The sequence below is a fragment of the Myotis nattereri genome (genome assembly GCF_964212035.1).
Source record: "Myotis nattereri genome assembly, chromosome: X".
Taxonomy (NCBI): Eukaryota; Metazoa; Chordata; class Mammalia; order Chiroptera; family Vespertilionidae; genus Myotis; species Myotis nattereri.
Window position 1 is genome coordinate 123,655,479 of NC_138078.1, and position 23,110 is coordinate 123,678,588.

The following is a 23,110-nucleotide window of genomic DNA, read 5'->3' on the forward strand; positions in this document are numbered from 1 at the left end:
ATGGAACTGGAGAGCATTATGCTAAGTGAAATAAGCCAGTCAATGAAGGAAAAATACCACATGATCTCACTCATTCATGGATAATAGAGACCATTATAAACTTTTGAACAATAATAGATTCAGAGGCAGAGCTGCCTCAAACAGATTGTCAAACTGCAGTGGGAAGGCCGGGGAGGGTTGGGGGGCAGGAGGGAGGGGGGTAAGAGATCAACTAAAGGACTTGTATGCATGCGTATAAGCATAACCAATGGACATAAGACACTGGGGGATAGGGGAGGCTGGGGGACTGTCTAGGGCGGGGGGATAAAATGGACACATATGTAATACCCTTTGTAATACCTTAAGCAATAAAAAAATTAAAAAAAAAAAAATTGTGATTTAATCAGATTCCTCTGATTAGAAGAGTAATTTCAGAATATTTCCCACTTCAGTGTGCCTATACTCTGAATTCTAGCCTAAGATTATATATGAGATAGACTCAATTATATATTTCCCTCATCTTTTAATTTCTAAAGCTATATAGATGAATAAAATATTCCACATCAATTCCTTATCTCCTGCATTTATTGCATTTATTAAAACCTTAGTAGAGCCCTAGCCAGTTTGGCTCAGTGGATAGAGAATCGGCCTGTGGACCAAAGAGTCCCAGGTTCAATTCCAGTCAAGGGCACGTACCTCGGTTACAGGCTCCTCCCTGGCCTGGGCCCTGGTTGGGACTCATGCAGGAGGCAACCAATCAATGTGTTGCTTTCACATCAATGTTTCTCTCTGTCTTCCCCTTTCTCTTCCATCCTCTCTAAAAGATCATTGGAAAAATATCCTCGGGTGAAGATTAACAAAAAAACACAACAAAAAACAAAACAGAAACCCTTAGCATAATGCTCTCCAGTTCCATCCATGCTGTTGCAAATGGTAAGAATTCCTTCTTTTTTTACCACAGCATAGTATTCCATTGTGTAGATGTACCACAGTGTTGAAACCACTCATCTGCATATGAGCCTAACCAATGGACACAGATAACAGGGGGGTGAGGGCATGAGTTGGGGGGTTGGGGGCAATGGGGACATAAGTACATATATGTAATACCTTAATCAATCAATAAAATAAAACTTTAGCAGAACTTTGTACCAAACACGTAAAAGAGAATGAGAGAGCTTCCATTCTGATAGGGATGGCAAGGGAGTCCCTGCAGTCTGGCCAAGGAATCTGAAGTTGTCCTTTAAGATTTTCTACTTTTTGTTCCAGTTATTGGTACCATGTTTTAGACAGTCGAGCTGCCTCCAGATTGATTGGCCTCCCTATTGCAAGGCGCTTCACAAGATGACAGTGACTGGTGATGTAGAATACATTTCTTGTCCTTGATCTGATCACAGTTCTGATCAACCAAGCATATACATTGGTCTTCTTTCCAGCCTAATGAATCATTTGCCTTTAATTCCTTTTGTCATTCCTCAAACATGGTAGGCACTATTTAAAAGAGCCTGGTGCCCAACTGGTGTGGCTCAGTGGTTGAGCATCGATCTATGAACCAAGGAGGTCACGGTTCGATTCCTGGTCAGGGCACATGCCCGGGTTGCAGTCTCCATCCCCAGTAGAGGCCATGCTGGAGGCAGACAATCAATGATTCTCATAAGTGATGTTTCTATCTCTCTCCATCTCTGAAATCAATAAAAACATTTTAAAAATAAAAATAAAAGAGCCTGGTAAACTGTATATTCCAGCTCCATATAGCATCAAACCCAATTCCTTCCACCAGGCATATATGCCTGTCTGCTTAGTTTTTTTCAAGAGAGTAGTTTTCTGATTGGAGGGACTGCATCTTGGTACACAGTTTACATAGAATGCTTCATATACTTGCTAAGCAAAAATAACTTTAAATCTTCAATTTTAAAAAATATATATATTTTTATTGATTTCAGAGAGGAAGGGAGAGAGATAGAAACATCAATAATGAGAGAGAGTAACTGATGGGCTGCCTCCTGCACACCCCACACTGGGGATCGAGCCCACAACTTGGGCATGTGCCCTTGACAGGAATTGAACCCAGGACCCTTCAGTCCACAGGCTGACACTCTATCCACTGAGCCAAACCAGCTAGGACTGAATCTTCAACTTTTGAAGAGTTTTACATTTATGCTATTTTAAAAATCAACTTTATTAAGATATAATATAGATATAGATATAGATATAGATATAGATATAGATATAGATTTTTTTTTTGGTTAATCCTTACCTGAGGATATTTTTCCATTGATCTTTTAGAGAGACTGGGACAGAGCAGGAAAGACCGAGAAAAATCAATGTGAGAGAAACACATCAATTGGTTGCCTCCAGCATACACCCCTACCAGGACCCGGGCCGGGGAGAAGCCTGCAACCAAGGTAAGTGCCCTTGACCGGAATCAAACCCAGGCCCCTTTGGTCCACAGGGTAATGCTCTATTCACTAAGCCAGTGGTCGGCAAACTCATTAGTCAACAGAGCCAAATATCATCAGTACAACGATTGAAATTTCTTTTGAGAGCCAAATTTTTTAAACTTAAACTATATAGGTAGGTATATTGTTATTAACTTACTTAGGGTACTCCTAAGGCTTAGGAAGAACCACACTCAAGGGGACAAAGAGCCACATGTGGCTCGCGAGCCACAGTTTGCCGACCACTGCACTAAGCCAAACCAGCTAGGGCAGATGAGGATATTTAAAAAATGATATAGACCACTTCCATTACCACAGAAAATGTCCACTGCCCCTTTGTAGTTAATGTTCATCCCCACTGCTGGCTCCAGGTTACACTGATTTCCTTTTCCTTATCACTATACAGAGGTGAGCAAAAGTAGGTTTACAGTTGTTTGTATGGAAAAAAGACATGCAGGTTATGATTATAATGATGTAAGAATAAACTCTGTGTTTTATGTACTCACAATTGTAAACCTACTTTTGACCAGTTCTGTAGATTAGCTTTCTCTTTTATAGAAATTCTAGAGGCCCAGTGCATGAAATTCGTGTAGTGAGGCAGGGGCGGTCCCTCAGCCCAGCCTGTACCCTCTTATAGTCCGGGACCCCTCGGGGGATGTCCGCCTCCCCAGGGATTGGGCCTAAGCCAGCAGTCAGACATCCCTCTCACAGTCTGGGGCTCTTGCAGTCCGGGACCCCTAGCTCCTTACTGCTCGCCTGCAGTGGAGGCAGGAGAGGCTCCTGTCACTACCGCTGCACTCATCAGCTGTGAGCTCAGCTTCTGGCTGAGCGGCACTCCCCCTGTGGGAGCACACTGACCACCAAAGGGCAGCTCCTGCATTGAGTGTCTGCCCCCTGGCAGTCAGTGCACATCATAGCGACCAGTTGTTCGTCGATTATTCTGCTGTTTGGTTGATTTGCATATTAGCGTTTTATTATATAGGATATATATATGTAATCATACAATATATACTCTTTTGTGTCTTGTTGTTTTTGATTAGAATGTCCTTGAGATCAATCCATGTTGCCTCCTATATCTGTAGTTCATCAGTTTTTATTGCTGAATTGTATTTTATTGTAATATATTGCACAATTTGTTTATTCTTTTGCCTTTTGATGGACATTTGGGTTTCCAACTGGGGACTATTATGAATAAAGTTGTTATGAATATTTGTGTTTAAGCTTTTGTGGGGATGTGTGTTGTCATTTCTCTTGAGTAAATAGCTAGTAAAATTACTATATTATAAGGTGAATGCATGTTTAACTTTTTAAGAAATTGCCAACCTGTTTTCCAAAGTGATTTTACCATTTTATATTCCCACCAGCAATGCATGTTCATTTATGTAGTTCACACACACTAGTTTATTTAAACAATGTTTTGAATTTGAGATCCTATATTTCAAAAAGATGTGTTGTGTTAAATGTTGCTTGAGATAAGAAAGCAATGAATGAGGAAATATATTTAAACATGTTTATTTTATAAAAAAAATATTTATCAGATTATATTTGTTTTTGAAGAATTGACTTTATGTGTCCTGGGTTTGGGTATTTGGTCAAATGTAATTATTTGTTACTGTTTAAAATGATCAGCCAAAGTGCATACTTCCTTCGAAAGATAATTCTATTTGATTTAGAAAATAAACTGACCTGACTTTCTCCAGAGGCTCCTAAAATTCTTAGGAATAGCTTCATATGACTTCTCACTTCTTTTAGTTAATTTTAAGATAAACTCATAGATAAATCATACTCAGTTAAGGAGAAGCTATGTGCATGTAACCTCCCAAACTACCTCACTTCCTGGCAGGAAAAGAGTCTGATTTCATACATATTTGCCAGTGCCCTGATGTTAGAGACTGTGGGTACCTGGAAAGCTGTGACGTATGGTATCAGCCTTTGGATACTGATGACAAGAAAGAAATTTTAAAAAATACAAAAGGAAACAAAACAGTGGGTGTACTTTGTCTGTATAGCCATACCCAAGATCCAAGGTTTTGTAGAACACGTTACCAAGCAACAAGTTTTGCTAATATCACTTTACCAAATAGTAACTCCAGCATAAATGCCAGCATGTCTGAGTCTAGGACTCCTCAAATGTTGGGCAAAAGAAGGAAGTGCTTTGTGTACTAGAAAATGTAGTGTTGCCTTCACCAGGCTATCAACTAAAGGATGTCGCCTTTCCTAAACTGTGTAAACCAGGGGTAGTAGGCTTGCCTTTGAGGATTTCTATCCCATCACAGATGGTCTGCACCAAACAGATCCAATACTGTTTTCCTCTATGACATAGTACCCACATAACACATTACATTTATGGGCTATGTGGGGTCATTGGGCAATGCCTGCTCTGCACCAGAGATGCTAACTCCTTCTGCTCCTAGATTTTTTTTGTTTCCATGAGAAGTTTCCTTTAGTCTCCAATTTTCTCTAAGCTATTTAAAATATTATTTACTCTATACAAGGGCTCATCTTCCCTTTATAAATCAAATATTGAAGGACAGCACTGGTGTTCACAATCCAGGGTTACTATATTAAATTGAACTTTTCTTATTTGTAAGCCTTTCAGGGAACCTGGATTCATCTGTGTGACTTTGTGGAATTCTTATTATTCAGTGTTAACTGAAACCAGGGAAAGACATATTTCTAGTTCAAATGTCTTCAGTTGAGTGGTTCAAAGTCCCATGTTATTTTCTATTAATAAAAATGACTTTTTAAAATATATCTATTTATTTCAGAAAGGAACGGACAGGGAGAAGGAGATAGAAACATCAATGATGAGAGACAGTCATTGATCGGCTGCCTCCTGATTGAACCCACAACCCAGGCATGTGCCCTGACCAGGAATCGAACCATGACCTTCTGGTTCATAGGTCGATGCTCAACCACTGTGCCATGATGGCCGGGCAAAATGACTTATTTTTGTTTTTTGGTGTTTTTTTGTTTGTTTGTTTTTTGTTTTTTTTTTTTAAAGAAACAAAGCACATTTCTCAGGAAGTTGAATAGCAGTAGTATGCTTTGAGAGACTAAGCACAGTAACAGAGCCTAGGCACTATCTCTCTAGCGATGTATTATTTGCTGTACTTTATTTTGCTTCTTTCCCCCAAGGGACTTGAATTAGAGATAACTGAAGTTGATACAGTTTGTCTTTCATTTCTTCCTACCTTGCTTTCTGCTGCCTCTTTCCCTCTAGCTGCCCAAGTGCCAACCTTCCCCTCCCCACTGTAATCTACCCATGTCTGCCCTTTTCCAAAAGAAGCCAGGACCGATGCTCCAAAGGTGCATTTTTAAACTTCTATCCTATCAAGTCGGAAATAAATTTGAACATTCTGATTAAATTTCACAGGAAAATTAAAGTGACCAATAAATTTAACTCTGGGGGGGGGGCTGTTACTTTAAAGCAGTACTGTAGTTCTAATCTTAATCATTGGAATTTGGGAGGCAGTGGTCAGGCGATGAAGTAGCTGGGAGCTTCTGTCCCCTTCTTGTCCTCCAAGAATGACATGGAGTGGGCAGAAGCCATGGACCCTACTCTCCTATACTAGTATCCCCATTATTGTCCTCATTTATTTGGGAGGATAATGGAGCTGTGGAGGGTTAATCACTTGCTCAAGTTCCTCCTAAACAAATGGGGACAATTAATGGTAACTACCTCATAGAGTTTTTAAGATAAAATTTCAGCTACATGTAAAACACTAAGCTACCTGAGAAATAATAAGCACATAACTTGAAAAGGCCTTGCTGTTATTTTTCTTATTTACAAGCTGGTTTCTGAAAGAAAGAGGCCAGTCCTAGGTACCCTCTAGTCTTCCTTTCTGGACCTTCATTGCATACAATACTGAATTTACATTTATGTTGGTGTTATAAAGCTTCCTTTAAAATAATTTAGTGATGAGCATTGACCTATGAACCAGGAGGTCATAGTTTGATTCCCGGTCAGGACAGATGCCCAGGGCACATGCTCCAGTGGGGAGCATGCAGGAAGCTAATCGATGATTCTCTCTCATCATTCTTATTTCTATCCCTTTCTCCCTCTCCCATCCTCTCTGAAATTAACAAAAATATATTTGAAAAATGAAATAAATTTAATCTAACATAGGGCATGGTAAGTTTATTTATAGAAAATCATTAGATATCAGGTGTCAGGATGTATGTGGATATGGCAAAGATGGTGATGATGTAAGTGAATGCTTACTCCAGTGATTCCTCATTGCTAGAATAAGTTCAAACTCCAAAATGGAGCAGCCACTCTACTTAATATTGTACTGTACAATATTAATATTAATTATTATTAACATCCCCCACTCCCAGCCTTCCTAGTTCCTTTTAACCTGCTCTACTTTTTCTTTATTCTATAGGACTTATCACTTTCTAACATTTTTTATAGTTTAGTTATTTTTATTGTCTCTCTGCTAGAATGTAAGCTCCTCCAGGGCAGAAACCTTTTACTGTTTTTTGTTCACTAAGTGAACAAGGTGTCTAAACTAGTGTCTGGTCTGTTGTAGGTGGTCTCTAAGTATGTGGTGACTGAATTAATGAATAATGGAGGCATTCACAGTCCTTCAGAATTTCGTCCCATTGTCTTTTTCAGCCTCACTCTTGTCATTCTCCTCTCTATGTGTCACTGATACGAGTGGTTTCCCATGCACATCATTTGCTCCCCCATCTCAACACTTACTCATACTCTCTCCTCTGCCCTGATAATCATGGACCTATGCAAAGATTTAGTTGTAAGAATGTTTTTCATAGTTTGGGTTTGTATCAGTGAAAAATTTAAAGCAGGCTTAAAGAATAAGTTAGAGAAATCATGGTAACTCCCACTTGATGGGGGGTATATGGCAGTATCTATCAAAATTACAAATGCACATAGCCTTTGGAGTGGCAGTTCTGCTTTTAGGAGTTTATCCCACAGAGAAACTTGTTCGTGTGCCAAAGTAATATGTGTTGGTGAGTCACTGCAGTGCTTTAGTCACGCCTATTAGATACAGCAGTGACAGAACTCATTAAATTATTATGTAGAGCTATATTTATTGACGTGGGAAGATCATAATAGCTAACATTAATTCAACTTGCTATGTGTCAGGAACTGTGATGTGTTTTTATGTATTTTTATCTCATTCAATCCTCATAACAGCCCTGTGAGGTAGTTACTTAAAATAGTCCTCATTTTACACAGGAGGAAATGGACTCGAAGAACTTAATTTACATAGCCAGGGTTAGACAACTCATATAGCAAAGTTGAAATGTCTAAAATATATTATGACAAAACAGGATGTATACTATGATCCACTTTTGTAAGAAAAAAATATATATAGATATGCAAATGTTTATATGTGCATATAAAAAGACTGGAAAGGAATACATCAAAATATTAACAGTTGGATGTGGGGTTGTGGGTGGTTTTATTTTCTTCTTTTGGCTTATTATTTCCTGACTTTTCTGTTAAATTTTGGGGCTGACTGGGAAAGAGTAAGTGAAGTCAGCAGGTATGAATTACTTGTGTAATTTTAAAGATGACTAAATTTTAAAAGTTTGATGGTAATATGGAACAATGGCACAGGGGAAAATGTTTTTCATTGAGAGGAAAAACTAATGGGTGGGGAAAGCTTGCCCAGAGAGAAAGAGGATAGTCCCTGGAGTAAGTGCAGAAGACAAGAAAGCCTACTGTCAAGGTCACGAGTGGAAGAGACAACCCTGGTTCCCATGAGGCTGAGGGGTGGGAGATGAGCAGGCATAAACAAAAATGCAGAGAAACAGGGAAGGACAAGATAAAGAAGGGAGAATTGAGGGAGCTCCTGTTAGGTGACCTGTGTTCTGGCATTGATATCCATAACTAGACCCTCCACTGAGGGGTTGGGGTGAGGATGGGGCAAGGGATATAAGGAGAGGGGGAGGGTTTGCAACAGTCCCTGAGAGTGTATGAAAGTATTGCCTCCCAGCCATTGGGGCCTCGATAAGGCTAGCTGTCCTGGCTTTGTGTGTAGCCAGTTTCATGATCTTCTCCAGCAAAGTTAGCAGCCTGGGAGCAGGGGAAGGGGGAAGGATGGAGAGAATGGATGGTGGAGTTTTCACAGGGCCAAGGATTGGCAGAGCAGGTGCTACAGAATGTCATGGGAGAGTAAGTCCAGGGGTCAACACTAGCACGGTAAAACGGCTGGTCATGAGGCTAACTTGGAAGGAAGAAAGAAAACCAGCATGCTACACATGACCTCTGGGAAAAGAGAGGGGAGGAAAAACAGGCTGGTGGCTGTGGGGGCCAGAGAGTAGTAGAAGGATACCTAGGAGGCTGACGTCAGAGGGATGAGTGCTTCTGAGTTTGTATATTGCAGTGGTCCCCTGGGGACCCTTGAAGTAAGTGGAAAAGAGTAGCAAGGAAACTGTGGGTGATAAAAGGGCAAAGACAGCATTAAAATAACTCCTACCTTGATGGAGGGCAATTTGGCAATATCTATTAAAATTACAAATGCACATTCCCTTTCAAATAGCGATTCCTCTTTGAGGAGTTTCTGTTACAAATACACTTGCTTGTTTTTGTGCAAGATGAATGTGTAAGGTAAGTTATTGCAGCACTGTCTGTAATGGCAACAGATTGGAAACAGCCTAAAAGTTCATCAACAGTGATTTTATTAAAGTATGACTCAAAAAATGAAATGCTAGGTAACCTGAAAAAAGGAGGAAGCTCTTTATGTTTTGATATAGAATGATTTCCAAAATATTTTGCTAAGTGAAAGAAGCAAGGTGTAGATCACTGTGAGTAGTTTGCAATCTCTTTGCTAACATATGCATAAAACATCTTTGAAAGGATACATAAAAAAAAACTTAATATTAATTGCCTCCAATGAGGGAGAGCTGTTGGCTAGGTGACAGGGTTTGGAAGGGGACTTTTCACTTGTCCTTTTGTTTTGTACCTTTTTCCAACTTTATTGAAGTGTAAATTGACAAAATTTATATATAGTAAAGGTGCACAATGTGATGTGCCTTTTGAATTTTCAGTCATTTGAATACTTTACTGAGAAAATAAAGTAACTAAAACTCCCATCATGATTTACTTCAAATAACTCAGGTTTGCCAGAATAATGGGTGGGTCTTGGGATTAAATGAAATGGACCATGTGTCAATAATTGCTGAAGGAGAGTGATGGGATATAGGCTTCATTTTCATTTGAAATATGAAATTGCCATTTTTAACTAAAAAATTGTCACATTTTGGCAATTTCACACAGTTTAAGCTAGTGCTGTTCTCATTATTTTTGTAAATTTTCCATAATATGAAAGTTTTCAAATAAAAGATAAAATGTTACCTCCCACCAAGGCCTTTGCTAGAACATGAATGTACTTTCTTATCCTGGCTCTTGTATCTCATAATTGAGTGGAAATTCCCATTCCCCAATCAACTTCTCAAACAGCAGCACTGCCTCACTGATTTCCCTTTATTATGGGACCTAGTACTGTTCTCAGGATTTTTCCTATTAACAACAATCTCTCCCCATCCTGTTGTGTTAATTGGATACTACCTTATCCTTATTGCTGGTAAAGCTCATCCTGTTCTTGAAAAATCACTTCGTTAGTTTCTTATGATCACTTCACATTCTCTTCCTACCTCACAGTCTATTATTGGCAATCCTAACTAATATGGAGGTCATGCCCTTGTCCAAGTTACTTATATTTACCAATCCGGGTGCTGATGTCTCTTTACTTGTCCAGTGCACCCCAGGTTGTGAACTCCTGTATTAAGGACAGAGACCCTGTCTTCTATGAATATCACATGCTTACATGGCATCGAGCACATAGTTAAATGCTCAAAATATTTAATTTTTAAAAATTTCAAATACTTTCAACTTTCAGAAAATTGTATATAAAAATGGCAAAAAGAACTTTCACATAGATTCATGTTGCTAGCATCTTATTACCCCTCTCTCTCTCTCTCTCTCTCTCTCTCTCTCTCTCTTTCTCTCTCTCTCTCTCTCCCCTCCCTCCCTCTACACACACACACTTTTTTCTGAAACAGTTGAGAGTAAGTTGCAGACTTTATTTCCCCTTGCCCTTCAATGTGTTTCCAAGAACAAGGACATTCTGTTATATATACATAGTAAAGTTAGCAAATTCAGGAAATATAACATTGATGCTGTACACTATTATATAATATACAGATCATATTCAAATTTTGTTAATTGTCCCAAGAATGTCCTTCACTGCTATTTTATTTTTCTGGTCCATGGTCCATTCTAGGATCACACATTGAATTTAGTTGTCATGTCTCTTAATTCTCTGAAGTCTCCTTAAATCTGGTACAGTCTTCAACCTTTCTTTGCCTTTCATTACATCAATACTTTAGAAGAGTACATGCCAGCTATTTTGTAGAACATCCCTTAATTTGGGTTTGCTTGATATGCCCTCATAATGAGAAGTTATGCATTTATGACAGGAGTAAAACATAAAAAGGTACATGATTGTGGGTGGTGTTAACTTTGATTACTTGGTTAAGATGATATCTGCCAGGTCTTTCCACTATAAAGATACTTTTTTTCACTTTGTACTTAATAACTAATATATGAGAAGATACTTTGAGAGTACATAAATATTATGTTCCCCATCAAACTTTCACTCGTTTTAGGATCCATTTATGACACTTGCCTGAATCAATTACTATGGTGGTTGCCAAATAGTAAAATTTCAAAATAATACATATGCATTGATTAATATGATTCGTTCATTTGTCCTACAGAAGGGACATCTCCTTCACTAGGACAGCAGCCTCTGGTTGGCTGCAAGAGTGGAGTCTAGGAGACAAGCTAGCAGCTTGGCTCTAAAACACAATGATACTTTGCAGTGTTTGAACACCTTGGATGAGGTTGGTTCTCCTGCAAGCCCCGCTGGCCTTTATCATGGCACAAAATGGACTACATGACTTTCCCAAAATAACTGTTTGCTCTGTAGATCCCATGACTGCCTTCTCTTACTATTTTCCATCAAACTTGAGACAGAGGTGGTAAATGGGTGGGAGGGTACTCTTGCCTTCCATTTTGATTTATTTGAACAACATAAAATGGAATTCAGTATTCCACACAAGCTTTATTGGCCATTCTGGAGACCCACATTTTTTTTTTCAAATATATTTTATTGATTTTTCACAGAGAGGAAGGGAGAGAGATAGAGAGTTAGAAACATCAATGAGAGAGAAACATCGATCAGCTGCCTCTTGCACATCTCCCACTGGGGATGTGCCTGCAATCCAGGTACATGCCCTTGACCGGAATCGAACCTAGGACCTTTCAGTCCGCAGGCCGACACTCTATCCACTGAGCCAAACCAGTTTCGGCGAGACCCACATTTTTAAGCACCAGGATGAAGGCATCATTTTTTATGTGGATTCACATACAGAAAATTAGGGCACCGTGACTACATGGAGGGCAGAAAGAAGTATGTTGTGGAGCTATTTCTTTTGGGGACTATATAACTTTCCTAGGGCTGCTGTAACAAATGACCACCAACTGGGTGGCTGAAATTTATTCTCTCACAGTTCCAAAAGCTAGTAATTTGAAATCAAGGTGTGGCAAGGCCATGCTCCCTCAGAAGCCTCCAGGAAAGGATCCTTCCTTGCCTCTTCCAACTTCTGGTAGCCCCTGGCATTCTTAGCTTGTGGTTGCATAACTTCAAACGTGGCCTTCATCTTCACATGGTCTTCTTCCCTCTGTGTCTTTGTGTGTTCTCTCTATATATGTGTCTATATCCAAATTTCCCTTATAAGGACATCAGCCATATTGGTTTAGGGCCCACCTTAAAGACCTCATCTTAACCCATTTACAAATAAGGTCACATTCACAGGTGCCCAGGGCTAGAACTTGAATGGGAGCCAATGTAACAGGAACCATGTCTGAAATCCAATCCATTTGAGAACACAAAGTGGAGTGCCATTTTGATATAGTGCACAAGCCCAATATAATAGGGCCCTCTGTCCCTTCTGCTCACTCTGGTCTTGGTTGGCACTGCCAACATGTAAGGAAGGAAACTGAGCAGACAGAACATGCTCAGCCCCCTTGAAATAGACTTTGGACATAATTTTCAAATGATCACAAGTTATTCATGTAACCATTACATAGAAGACAATAATAGAGAACAATCCACAGTCTGTAAGGCTCTGGCCCCTGCATTCTTCATAGAATTCTCATAATTATTATATAAATAGATTTGTCACCATTTGATAGACGGGGAGCATGAGACCCAGTGAGATGAAGTGACTTCCCATAGATCACAGCTACTGATAGGAAATTCCATGCAGAGCTGAGCCATGTCTGTGAAGCATAGAGCCTGGCCCCATGGTAGGCGCTCAGTAAATATTTGTTGGCTGAATGAGTGAATGGATGACTAAATCTGGGACCATAGCTCTGTTCTTCATTTCCGGATCCATTACTCTTTTCACTGGATCACACAAATGACTGTAGACTGAAGTATGGTCTCAAGACAATGACTGGAGTATAGATGTGACTTGGTCAATTTCAGATTATTTTTCTATATTTAACTAGAGGACTGATGCATGAATTCATGCACAGGTGGGGTCCCTCCGCCTGGCTGGCGTTCGGGGATGATCAGGGCCATCTCACCCAGTCCCTATCAGGGCCAGCTGGCTGTGGGGAGGGACCACGGGAGGTTGGCCGGCCAAGGGAGGTTGGCTGTGGGAATGCTCTGACCACCAGGGGGCAGCTCCTGAGTTGAGTGTCTGCCCCCTGGTGGTCAGTGTGCGTCATAGCTACTGGCCGGTCATCCAGTCATAAGGGTCACTTAGGCTTTTATATATATAGATAACCTTCTGAATTCTGTGCTTATAAGCACATCAGTCTATAATTGATTTTTTTACTCCTCCACATGTGCTAAACTGATCAAGAAGCCAATTTGTCAAGGTTCTTAAGCCACTAATTTTACTTGGACTACATATTTGTCACAAATTACATTTGTACGAAAAAAAATCCTTATCACATGGACAGTTTTATAATAACCATGTATCAAGGAAGAATTCAACATGTTAACTTCATATCTTTGAAATGGAATGTTGATGTTCCCTTATACTTATTTCTGGATCTTAATTAACATCAATGAAGTAGCCAGGAAAGCTCTATTTAGCCTCGCCAACAAGGACTCATTAACCACATGCTGTGTGCCCAACCCTATGCTAGTTACTGTGGTGGTGGTGGGCGGGGGTTAGAGATCAGAAAGAACCTCTCTCAAGGAACTTCCAATCTAGTGAGTAATGTGGCCTTCACCTGAGAATCAATGAAGAGAAGGGTTACATTTGCTAAGCACCTGCTGGGGGCCAGAAACTTTACAAACCCTGTAAAGCAGGTATTACTCCCACTTAATAGATGAGCAAACTGTAGGGCAGAGAGGTTAGGACAACTTGCCCCAAATCACATAGCTAGTAGGTGGTAGGACTAGGATTTGAACCTAGGCCTCTGTGACTCAAAATAATATGAGACAGTTTATAGTCAAGTGCTTGGTTTCATGGGCCAGATAAGATGTACTGAATAAGTTTCAGCCAGAAACTTGGAATCTGAAAACCAAGATGGGGCCTCTAGGACAGGGGTCCTCAAACTTTTTAAACAGGGGGCCAGTTCACTGTCCCTCAGACCGTTGGAGGGCCGGACTATAGTTTAAAAAAAACACTATGAACAAAGTCCTATGCACACTGCACATATCTTATTTTGAAGTAAAAAAACAAAACGGGAACAAATACAATATTTGTATTTGCATGTGGCCCGCGGGCCGTAGTTTGAGGACCCCTGGTCTAGGAGATAGTGTCAGGAAGCTGACAGTCTTCAGTAGTGCTCTCTTCCAAATCCCTTTATAACCTGCCCTTACAACCACCTATTCACACTGAAGGGCTCAGCCTCTCTCAATTCCTCTTCTGGTGTACTTGGGGAGGTGGGAAGGAGAAGCTGGTTCACATTTCTACATTCCACTCAAACTGCCCCCTCTCTGAAGCTAGCTGAATTGTTATTCTTCCAAGTCCCTGAACTCCTGGGTCAATTTCTCCATGGTTCTGAACTCCAGAAGCACAGCTCCCTCTGAGCTGAAAGGAACCTCTTTGCTTTGTGTGATGACTGGGTGCCTCTTATTTCAGAACCACAAGACAACTCTCCCTCCTTCCTATCCTTATGCTTCTATTTACATCAAAGGCATAAAAGGAATTTAACATGTTTCTGTTTTGTTTTGTTTTCATGACAGGGAGAAGAGCTGGCTCAGTCAGATGTAGAATCTTCCCAGTCTGCTCAAGGCATTATCAACCAAATAGTTGCATTCGAAACATCAGATCTGTTCATTAAAAGAAAAGAAGGGAACATGCATTCTGAATTTTTTTCCCCAATGAAGAAATTAAGCCCTAACCAGTTTGGCTCAGTGGATAGAGCATCGGCCTGCGGGCTGAAGGGTCCCAGGTTCGATTCCAGTCAAGGGCATGTACCTTGGTGATGGGCACATCCCCAGTAGGGAGTGTGCAAGGGGCAGCTGATTGATGTTTCTCTCTCATTGATGTTTCTAACTCTCTATCCCTCTCCCTTCCTCTCTGTAAAAAACTCAATAAAATATATTAAAAAATAAGTGGAACAACAATAAATCTCTCTTTAAAAAAAAGAAATTAAGATGGAAAAGAAAAATGTTTCCTAAGTCCATAGTTCTAACTCTCAAGAATCAAGGTGTTATAGTGTGTATGTGTGTGGGGAGGGGAGTGGGGTAGGGTTTTCTCAAAATAAAAATTAGATAAAGGAAGGCTTTTATAGAGCACTTAAAAGAAATGCAGGATTGTGCTTGAGATGTTTTTAACTTTTTATTTTGAAATAATAAAATAAAAAATCTTCTTATAGATTTATAGGAAGTTGCCCAGTCTTCCCCAATGATTACATCGTATGTAAATAAAGTACCATATAAAGACCAGAAAATTGACATAGGTACAATGTGTGTGAATAGCTATTTTATTACATGTATAGATTTGTGGAACCATCACCACAATCAAGATAAACTATTCCATCATCACAAAAATCACCCTGGTGTACCTCTTTATAATCACACCCACCCCAACCATCCATGAACTCTGGTAACCATTAATTTGTTCTCCATCTCTATAATTTTGTACTTTAAAGAGTACAATTTGCTTAAGAAAGGATTGGCACCTCTAGTTTTCATAGAATCTCAGGCTTGAATTAGTGAATTCTCCAGCCCAATCTCCTGTCCCATGCCCAGATTCCCTCTATAATATCTCTTCCAAGTGTCCATACAGCCCCCACCACAAACCAGAACCTTGATTTTTGGGGAGTGTTAAGGTATTTTATACAAAAACTTTAGAGCAAGAACATTGTTTGCTTCCATACACTTATTCAATAATTAGCAAAACTCTTCAGAAATTCTTTAACTGTAGATTAAATAGTCTTGCCTTCAACAACAGGGACCTTTCAAATGTAAGTGGTTCATATATGGAATTTATTTCCTGGGCTGATTGTGTGTGTGTTATCTACATATCTACAATGATCATTCCTTGAGGTAATCTGAACTGGAGCCCAAATCCCCTGGAGTCCAACTCCTAGGACTCCCTTGTGGGAAAGAGCTCTACAGGGCCCTCTAGAGCCCATAACATCATAAAATATTGACTGAAAGTCATGCTAAGGCCAGGTAGGGCTAGCAGAAGTGAAGCCATGGGGGTTCCATGTCTCAGATTAACTTGGAATCCCTATCCTCTTCTTCTCTGGACTGTTCTGCAATCTTTCTTCTTTGCACAAACTTAACTTGCTGTTCATGTCACAAAGAACACTGTACTCTCAACTGGATAGCAGCACAAACACAAATTCACTCAGACCTTTTAGGATGTGCCCTTTAGAAGAAATGACTTCAAACAAATGGTTCCCTTTAAGAGCCAGCCCCAGAGGTAGAGCTACGGCGGATATCTGACTTTGGGCCAGTAGACACTACAGTTTAGTGAATGTTCTCTTCCTTCTTGAAGTCAGAGCAATGGTGCTCCAGCTTCCTACTTTCTGAGTAGGGGCTCCTGCCTTCTAGAACATTCATCGCTTTCCCCTGCAACAGCCATGCTGTTGGTCCACAGGTGAGGAGAGGATGAGGAGCAGTGTGGGAGGGAAAGAGAAAGCATCTAGCTAGGTGCCCTACATCAAATGCCACTGCTCTGGGTCCACATCACAGCTTACAACCCAAAGGCCTTCAATATGCATGATGAACGCAGCTACTCATGTCTCAACGTCTTTTATCTCGCCAAATAACCCAAGTAGAATTTGTAATTTCCAAAGTGAAGATATTTCCAACTGATTTAATAATCCTGAGATGTTATCAGCTGCCATGGATTTTTAAGGGGATAATTATGTGACTACTTGTGTGCTGTCTTTTTCTTCCACCTGTGGTAAACGAAAGGAAGACAGGACAGGTTATGGTCTGGGTGCCAATTTTGGCCCTGCCCTTCTTTGCTGAGAAGCCTTCTTGTGGATGCCAAGTAACTTCAACTCTCAGAGCCTCAGTTTCTTCATTTGCAAAAGAGGTATAAATAATAACTGCCCTCTTAACCTTACAAAGATTAGAGAAATATATCTTAGAAACGTCATTGTAAAAGTTTCAGAGGAAAATATAGTGATAAAACATTCAAGTACAGTACTAAACCTGGTTAAAATTTTTTTCAATGTTTAGAAAAACATTCTTAAAATAACTCAAAATGTTGTCTATTTTGCCGTATATGGCTTTTTTGGCCTATTTTGAGTCAATTTTTAGTATTAATTATATTTTTTATTTTTTTAAATATATTTTATTGATTTTTTACAGAGAGGAAGAGAGAGGGATAGAGAGTTAGAAACATCGATGAGAGAGAAGCATCGATCAGCTGCCTCCTGCACACCCCCTACTGGGGATGTGCCCACAACCAAGGTACATGCCCTTGACAGGAATCGAACCTGGGACCCTTCAGTCCCCAGGCCGACGCTCTATCCAGTGAGCCAAACCAGCCAGGGCATTAATTGTATTTTTTAGCATGATGGCGAAGTTAGCCATAAACTATTATGAAATCTGTGTTAAACAAAAATAAAATTCCACGACTAAAGTCTGTTTTAAAAAAAAAGGTTAATATTGAGTCATATGCTATCCAGAAGGTTCTGGGGCATGAAGTCTAAACCAGCAGCAGCATGGCCAGATGGAAAAGACAGCATGCCCTTTGACCTGGAGTTGCAGGCTCTTTCATATCTTGTTTTGGAAAGGAACGATGTAAGTTGTTTTGAAAGAATTTACATTGGCTACAGATAAGGTGGGCAGAAAAGGTGAAGCAGAGGCAGCTTTACGGTGAGTGCACAGTTTGTAAGGGAGAAATATTTACTATTGACTGGCTACAGGCCACAGTCCTGAAAGTTCATGCATATGCAGGATGCTATGGCACCTAGTGGTCAGTTAATAGATGCCAGAAGATTGATTCAAAGCTCCCACATATATTCAGGAATGTGAGCAATTCTTGTTAGTTGCCCCACAGCTATTAACTGCTTAACTATTCTTGTTCCTTTCTTACTCTCCAGCTGCTGTAATTTAGAACACCTCAGAATTTTTCTTTGGTCATTCCGTTTATAATGTGGGATTTTAAAAAATGTGGAATAAAGTGATCCAAATACCTATTTATAAAGCAGAGATGATACACTAGGAGTTTGATTTCACACATAAAGGCAATTAGCTTTGTTTAGCCAGTAGGTTTACTACTTTTCGGGATTACTGTTTCACAACAGCAAGTTGTATCCGGGTCATCTGGTTGTAAGTAGAAAGTGAATCATAACCCCTGTGACAGTCGATCACAGGACAGTTTGTGTGCCTTTTCACCTGGCCTGTTTGTGTGTCTGTGTGTTAGGGCAGATTGCCCTGAACAGGATCCCCGGGGCTTTGAGTTGAGAACTTCATCAGGTTCCTGCTAGAGTCTAATTAATCATCAAATCAGCTCATTGCCATGCTGATCCAGTAATGCAGGTCCCTAAAGTCATTAGGGCAGCAGAGAGAAGGAAATGGCCTAATCTCCCAGGATTAGAGGGGAGAGGTTCCTAAAATCTAATGAGTTCCTGCTAAAGTGGAGCATGCTCCAGGAATTATGATTTTTCTCTTTCCCTGTAATACCCCTTTCAAAAAGCTACCCAGAAAACAAAAGGGCCTATTGCATTGCCCAGCAGTACTCAGGCATTTAAGGCTTCCTTCTCAGTGTAAGCAATTCACGCTTGCACAGAACTATATATGTAGACTTAAGACCCCCCCGGCTGGTTGGAAAGTGAAACAGCAGCCAACTACCTGCCCTTCCTGCCTATCTTACTATGAAACTGGGTGGTTGTTTTTTTGTGTGTGTTGTTTTTTTTTTGTTTTTTTTTTTTAATGCATTTACCAGTTATTTTGGTTTACAGCAAAACCTTTTGTTCTGGGAGAGCTGTGGTTTGCAGTTTGGTTCATATTTGGATCAACAGTCACTGTCAAGGGGAGTGAGTTTGATAATTGCTCCAGTTTGTTTGTTTTCCTGACTGCTCTGAAATATTTAGCTATCTACATGATACCATAATAACTTCTTGAAAGTGAAAAGATCTTTCAGTGGAGCAAGTTATTGCTTGCATCACAGCAACTTGGTTTTCTGTTATTGTTGTTACTAGAGGTCCGATGCACGAAATTCACGTAAGAGTAGGCCTTCCTACCCCCGGCTGCCGGCACCAGGCTTCCCTTTGTCACCTGGGACTCAGGCTTCCCTCCAGCTGCCAGCAGGCACCGGAGACCCTGGCTTCCCTCGCAGCCCTGGCTTCGTCAGGAAGGTCATCCAGTCTAATTAGCATATTATGCTTTTATTATTATAGATCATCAAGATGACTGGTTGTTTTTGAGTAAACACATGCTACATATCCTTTTCTGAGTTGCCCCACAAATGAACTCCCTAGCTGGGAGACAGCATGCTATAAGTGGTTAAATAATAAACTCGGAAGCCAGACAAATCTAACTTTATTAAAAGCAGTGAAATCTTAGAATGGCCAATAATATCTCTGAGCTTTGGTTTTCTCATCTATAAATTGGGCATGATAATATCTGCCTTGAGGTGTTGTTGAAGGATTGTTAGGAGATTATTTTAAGTGTTTACTCTGGGCCAGTCAGTCAGTGCTTAAGAACTTTTAATGCACATACAGATCTTGTTAAACTGCTGACATGATTCAGTAGGTCTGGGGTGAAGCCAGAGAGTCTTCACTGTCAATAAGCTTCCATGCTGCTGGTCCACAGGTCACCACTTTGAGTTGCAAGGGTCTAGGTATCAAGTGCAAAGTGCCTAGCACAGTTAGTACTTAATAAATTTCACCCAAAAATAATTTACTCACTTAAAAATTACTGAAAAGATGCTCTAGCCAGTTTGGCTCTGTGGATAGAGTGTCGGCCTGTGGACTGAAGGGTCCAGTGTTTGATTGTGGTCAAGGGCATGTACCTTGATCCATGGCCCCAGTCAGGGTTCATTCAGGAGGCAACCAATTGATGTATCACTCTCACATTGATGTTTCTCTCTCTCTCTCTCTCTCTCCTCCTCCCTTTCCCTCTCTCTAAAAATCAATGGAAAAACACCCTTGGGTGAGGATTAACCAACACACAAAAATTACTGAGAAGAAACCTTTTTTTCCCACATAAGTAATACCTGTCTGCCTATAGCTATGTTCTTACAGTCTTTACAAAATGTCTCTTTGAAACTGGCCATGGTTAGTAATTTCTGAAGGCAGGTAATGGGTAAATGAGAGAGGTTTATTACACTATCCTGCCTGCTTTTGTACATATTTAACAATTTCCATAATAAATTAATTTTAAAAAGAAAACCCCAATAAGATTTTTAGGGCAGCGAAACTATTCTGTATACTAGAATGGTGGATACATGTCATTATGCATTTGTCCAAACGCATAGAATAATGATAACGAACCTATGACACGCGTGTCAGAGGTGACATGCGAACTCATTTTTTTGGTTGATTTTTCTTTGTTAAATGGCATTTATATAAAATAAATATAAAAAATATAAATCTTTGTTTTACTATGGTTGCAAATATCAAAAAATTTCTATATGTGACATGGCACCAGAGTTAAGTTAGGGTTTTTCAAAATGCTGACACGCCAAGCTCAAAAGGTTCGTCATCACTGCCATAGAATATACAACACCAAGAGTGAACCCGACATATATGATGGACTTTAATAATGATGTATCAATGTGGGTTCATCCATTGTAACAAACGCATCACTTCGGGATGTGATAGTCGAGGAGGTTATGAATGTATTTGAGAGGGCAGGGATATATGGGAACTCTCTAGTTTCTGCTCAACTTTGCTGTGAGCCCAAAACTGTTCTAAGTAATAAAATCTATTAAGAAAAAATCCCGAGAGGAGAGGGAAGATGGCGGCGATATAGGCAGACGCGTCCCAGGTCGTGTCCCGGAGCAAATGGAGTCAGCAGCTGAAACTAGTAACACCCACACCGAATTGGCGAAATTGCTCAGCTGGTGAGACGGTTTGCAGCCGAGAAGAGCAGAACTCCCCAGGAAAGGTAAAAAAAAAACCAGGGATTTGGGCAGGAAAGTTTGCCAGACCTCTGAACCCAGAGAGTCGGAGGGAGACCGCGCAGCAGCCGCGTCCCTTGGGACAGGCACAGCCCCTGACAGGGGGAAGGAGAACCGCGGGATTCCTGGCGCCGCCGGGGGAATTGAGAGCTCAGTGCTGTGATCACAGAGGACTGAGCCTAAAGGGGGCAGCCTGAAGAGCTGACCAGACCATGCAGTGCCGGTAAGAGAAGAAGCTTACAGAAACCAAGCCTTCCCCGTTTCCGCGGCCGGCGTTTGTTTGATTGTTTTCACTGAATCCTGTTCATGGGACATTTCGGATACAGACACTCACCTGTGCTGAAGAGAGGGAGAGTGTGCGGAGGAGTGGAATCTGGGGAGAGACTGAGGAGAGAGGGGGAGCCGGGAGAGGTGGCAGCGAATTGAGTGCTGAGACACCACTGAGCACAGGACTGGGGCAGCCATTCTCTCCGGAGAGTGAGACTCCGCCCCCCAGCCCCCAGGCAAGGAGCACAGCCACACCCAGATTCCACCCTGTACAAGATCAAGGATTAAAATAACCTGATCAGTCCCTGGGAGTTAACAGGGTCTGGCCTATAGAGGGATTTTCAATCCCAGCAACAACACAGCGCTGGTAACTAACTATTGCGCAGCCAGCTCCGGGCAGTGAACTTCCACTGGACAGAGAGGCCCTATAGCCTCAGAGGCCAACCCCAAAACACTGCCACCCAGAGGCTGACCCACAAACTGACTCTTTGCTAAACACAAAATAAGGCAGTCTGGGAAACAAAAGCGGTCTGCTTTAAAATAAGGACTGTGGTTTACAACACAGAGGAACAGTGTATTGCAGGGAAACTCAACACTCTCCTGAATACCTGGCAGGTCTAAGGCGAGCCACACTGAAGAATAGAAGAACCAAGGGACCTTCACTACTGCAATTTTTTTTTTTCCACCTTTTAACTAAGAAACCAATTTTTTTTCTTTTTTTTTTCTTTTTTTTTCTTTTCTTCTTTTTTTTTTCTTTTTTTTTTCTTTTCTTCTTTTTCCATCACCTGATTTTACCCTTTTAATTACTACCTTCTTATTTTTAACCAGTATTACTACTGCTACCATTTTACCATTTTTTAAAGTGCCATTTTATTTTGGGATTAGTGTTCTCCATTCTATTTTCATCGTTATATTATTGGTTGTTTCTAGTTTGCATTCATCTCCAGGGATCTGTTGCTGGAATTTGTTGGGATTAATGGCTGTTCTATAGGAGTATTCTCCTCATATAAAAAGTCTCTCCCCCTCTTCCACTTCATTCTCTCTTTTCGCTCTTTTTTTTTTTCTTTTCTTTTCTCGCTTTTATTTTCCCCCCTTCTTTTTCCAGATTTCATTTTTGCACTCTTTTTTTTTTGGTCCCTACTTTTCTTTTCTTTTTCTCTTTTATCTTTTTCTCTTTCTTCTTCCTTGTTCCCTAATTCTCTTAATTCGGTTGATCACCTTTATTTGGGGTTATTAATATCGTGAATATATTTGTGTATAGTGCCTGGTACGTGGTGCCTTGTTGTGTTGTATTTTGTGCCTTTAAATCAACGCAGCAGGTCCAAGCAACAGCAACCTCCTGAGCAACACACCCTCTGCCGGGGAACAGCAGCTGTACGTGAAACCTCGCCCCACCAGCCAGAAGAGCCACCACAGCTGTGAACAGAACCCACCAGAGGAGCTGCTGCCAACTGAAGAGCAGCTGCTACCGCAACCGCCCGAAGAGCAACCACAGATCAAGGAGTCACTGCCACCAAGGGAGCAACCACTGAACGACTCAACGTCTAGATATTTCAGTGAGATCAAACATGGGTAGACAAAGAAACCCCCAAAGGAAAGAGAAGGAGGACTCTCCAGAAAAGCAGCTAAGCAATACAGAGGCATGCAACATGACAGAAAAAGAATTCAGAATAAGGGTCCTAGAGTGCATAAACCGGATGGAGGAAAAAATCGACAACCTCTGCAAGAAGCAAGACGAAACAGATGAAAAAATCGATAACATATGGAAGAAGCTAGAAGAAACAGATGAAAAAATCAACAACTTAAGTAAGACCCAAGAAGAAATGAAGAGT

General features: G+C 40.6%; 1 long non-coding RNA gene across 1 annotated transcript in view; it reads left to right on the plus strand.

Annotated features, from left to right (window-relative positions):
• LOC308536163 overlaps nucleotides 1-15,057 on the plus strand; it is a 66,390-nt gene extending 51,333 nt beyond the window's left edge. The window contains exon 5 of the long non-coding RNA XR_013997330.1: nucleotides 14,663-15,057. This is a non-coding gene — a long non-coding RNA (uncharacterized lncRNA). The remainder of the gene's footprint in view (nucleotides 1-14,662) is intronic.
• The last annotated feature ends 8,053 nt before the right edge of the window (nucleotides 15,058-23,110 follow it).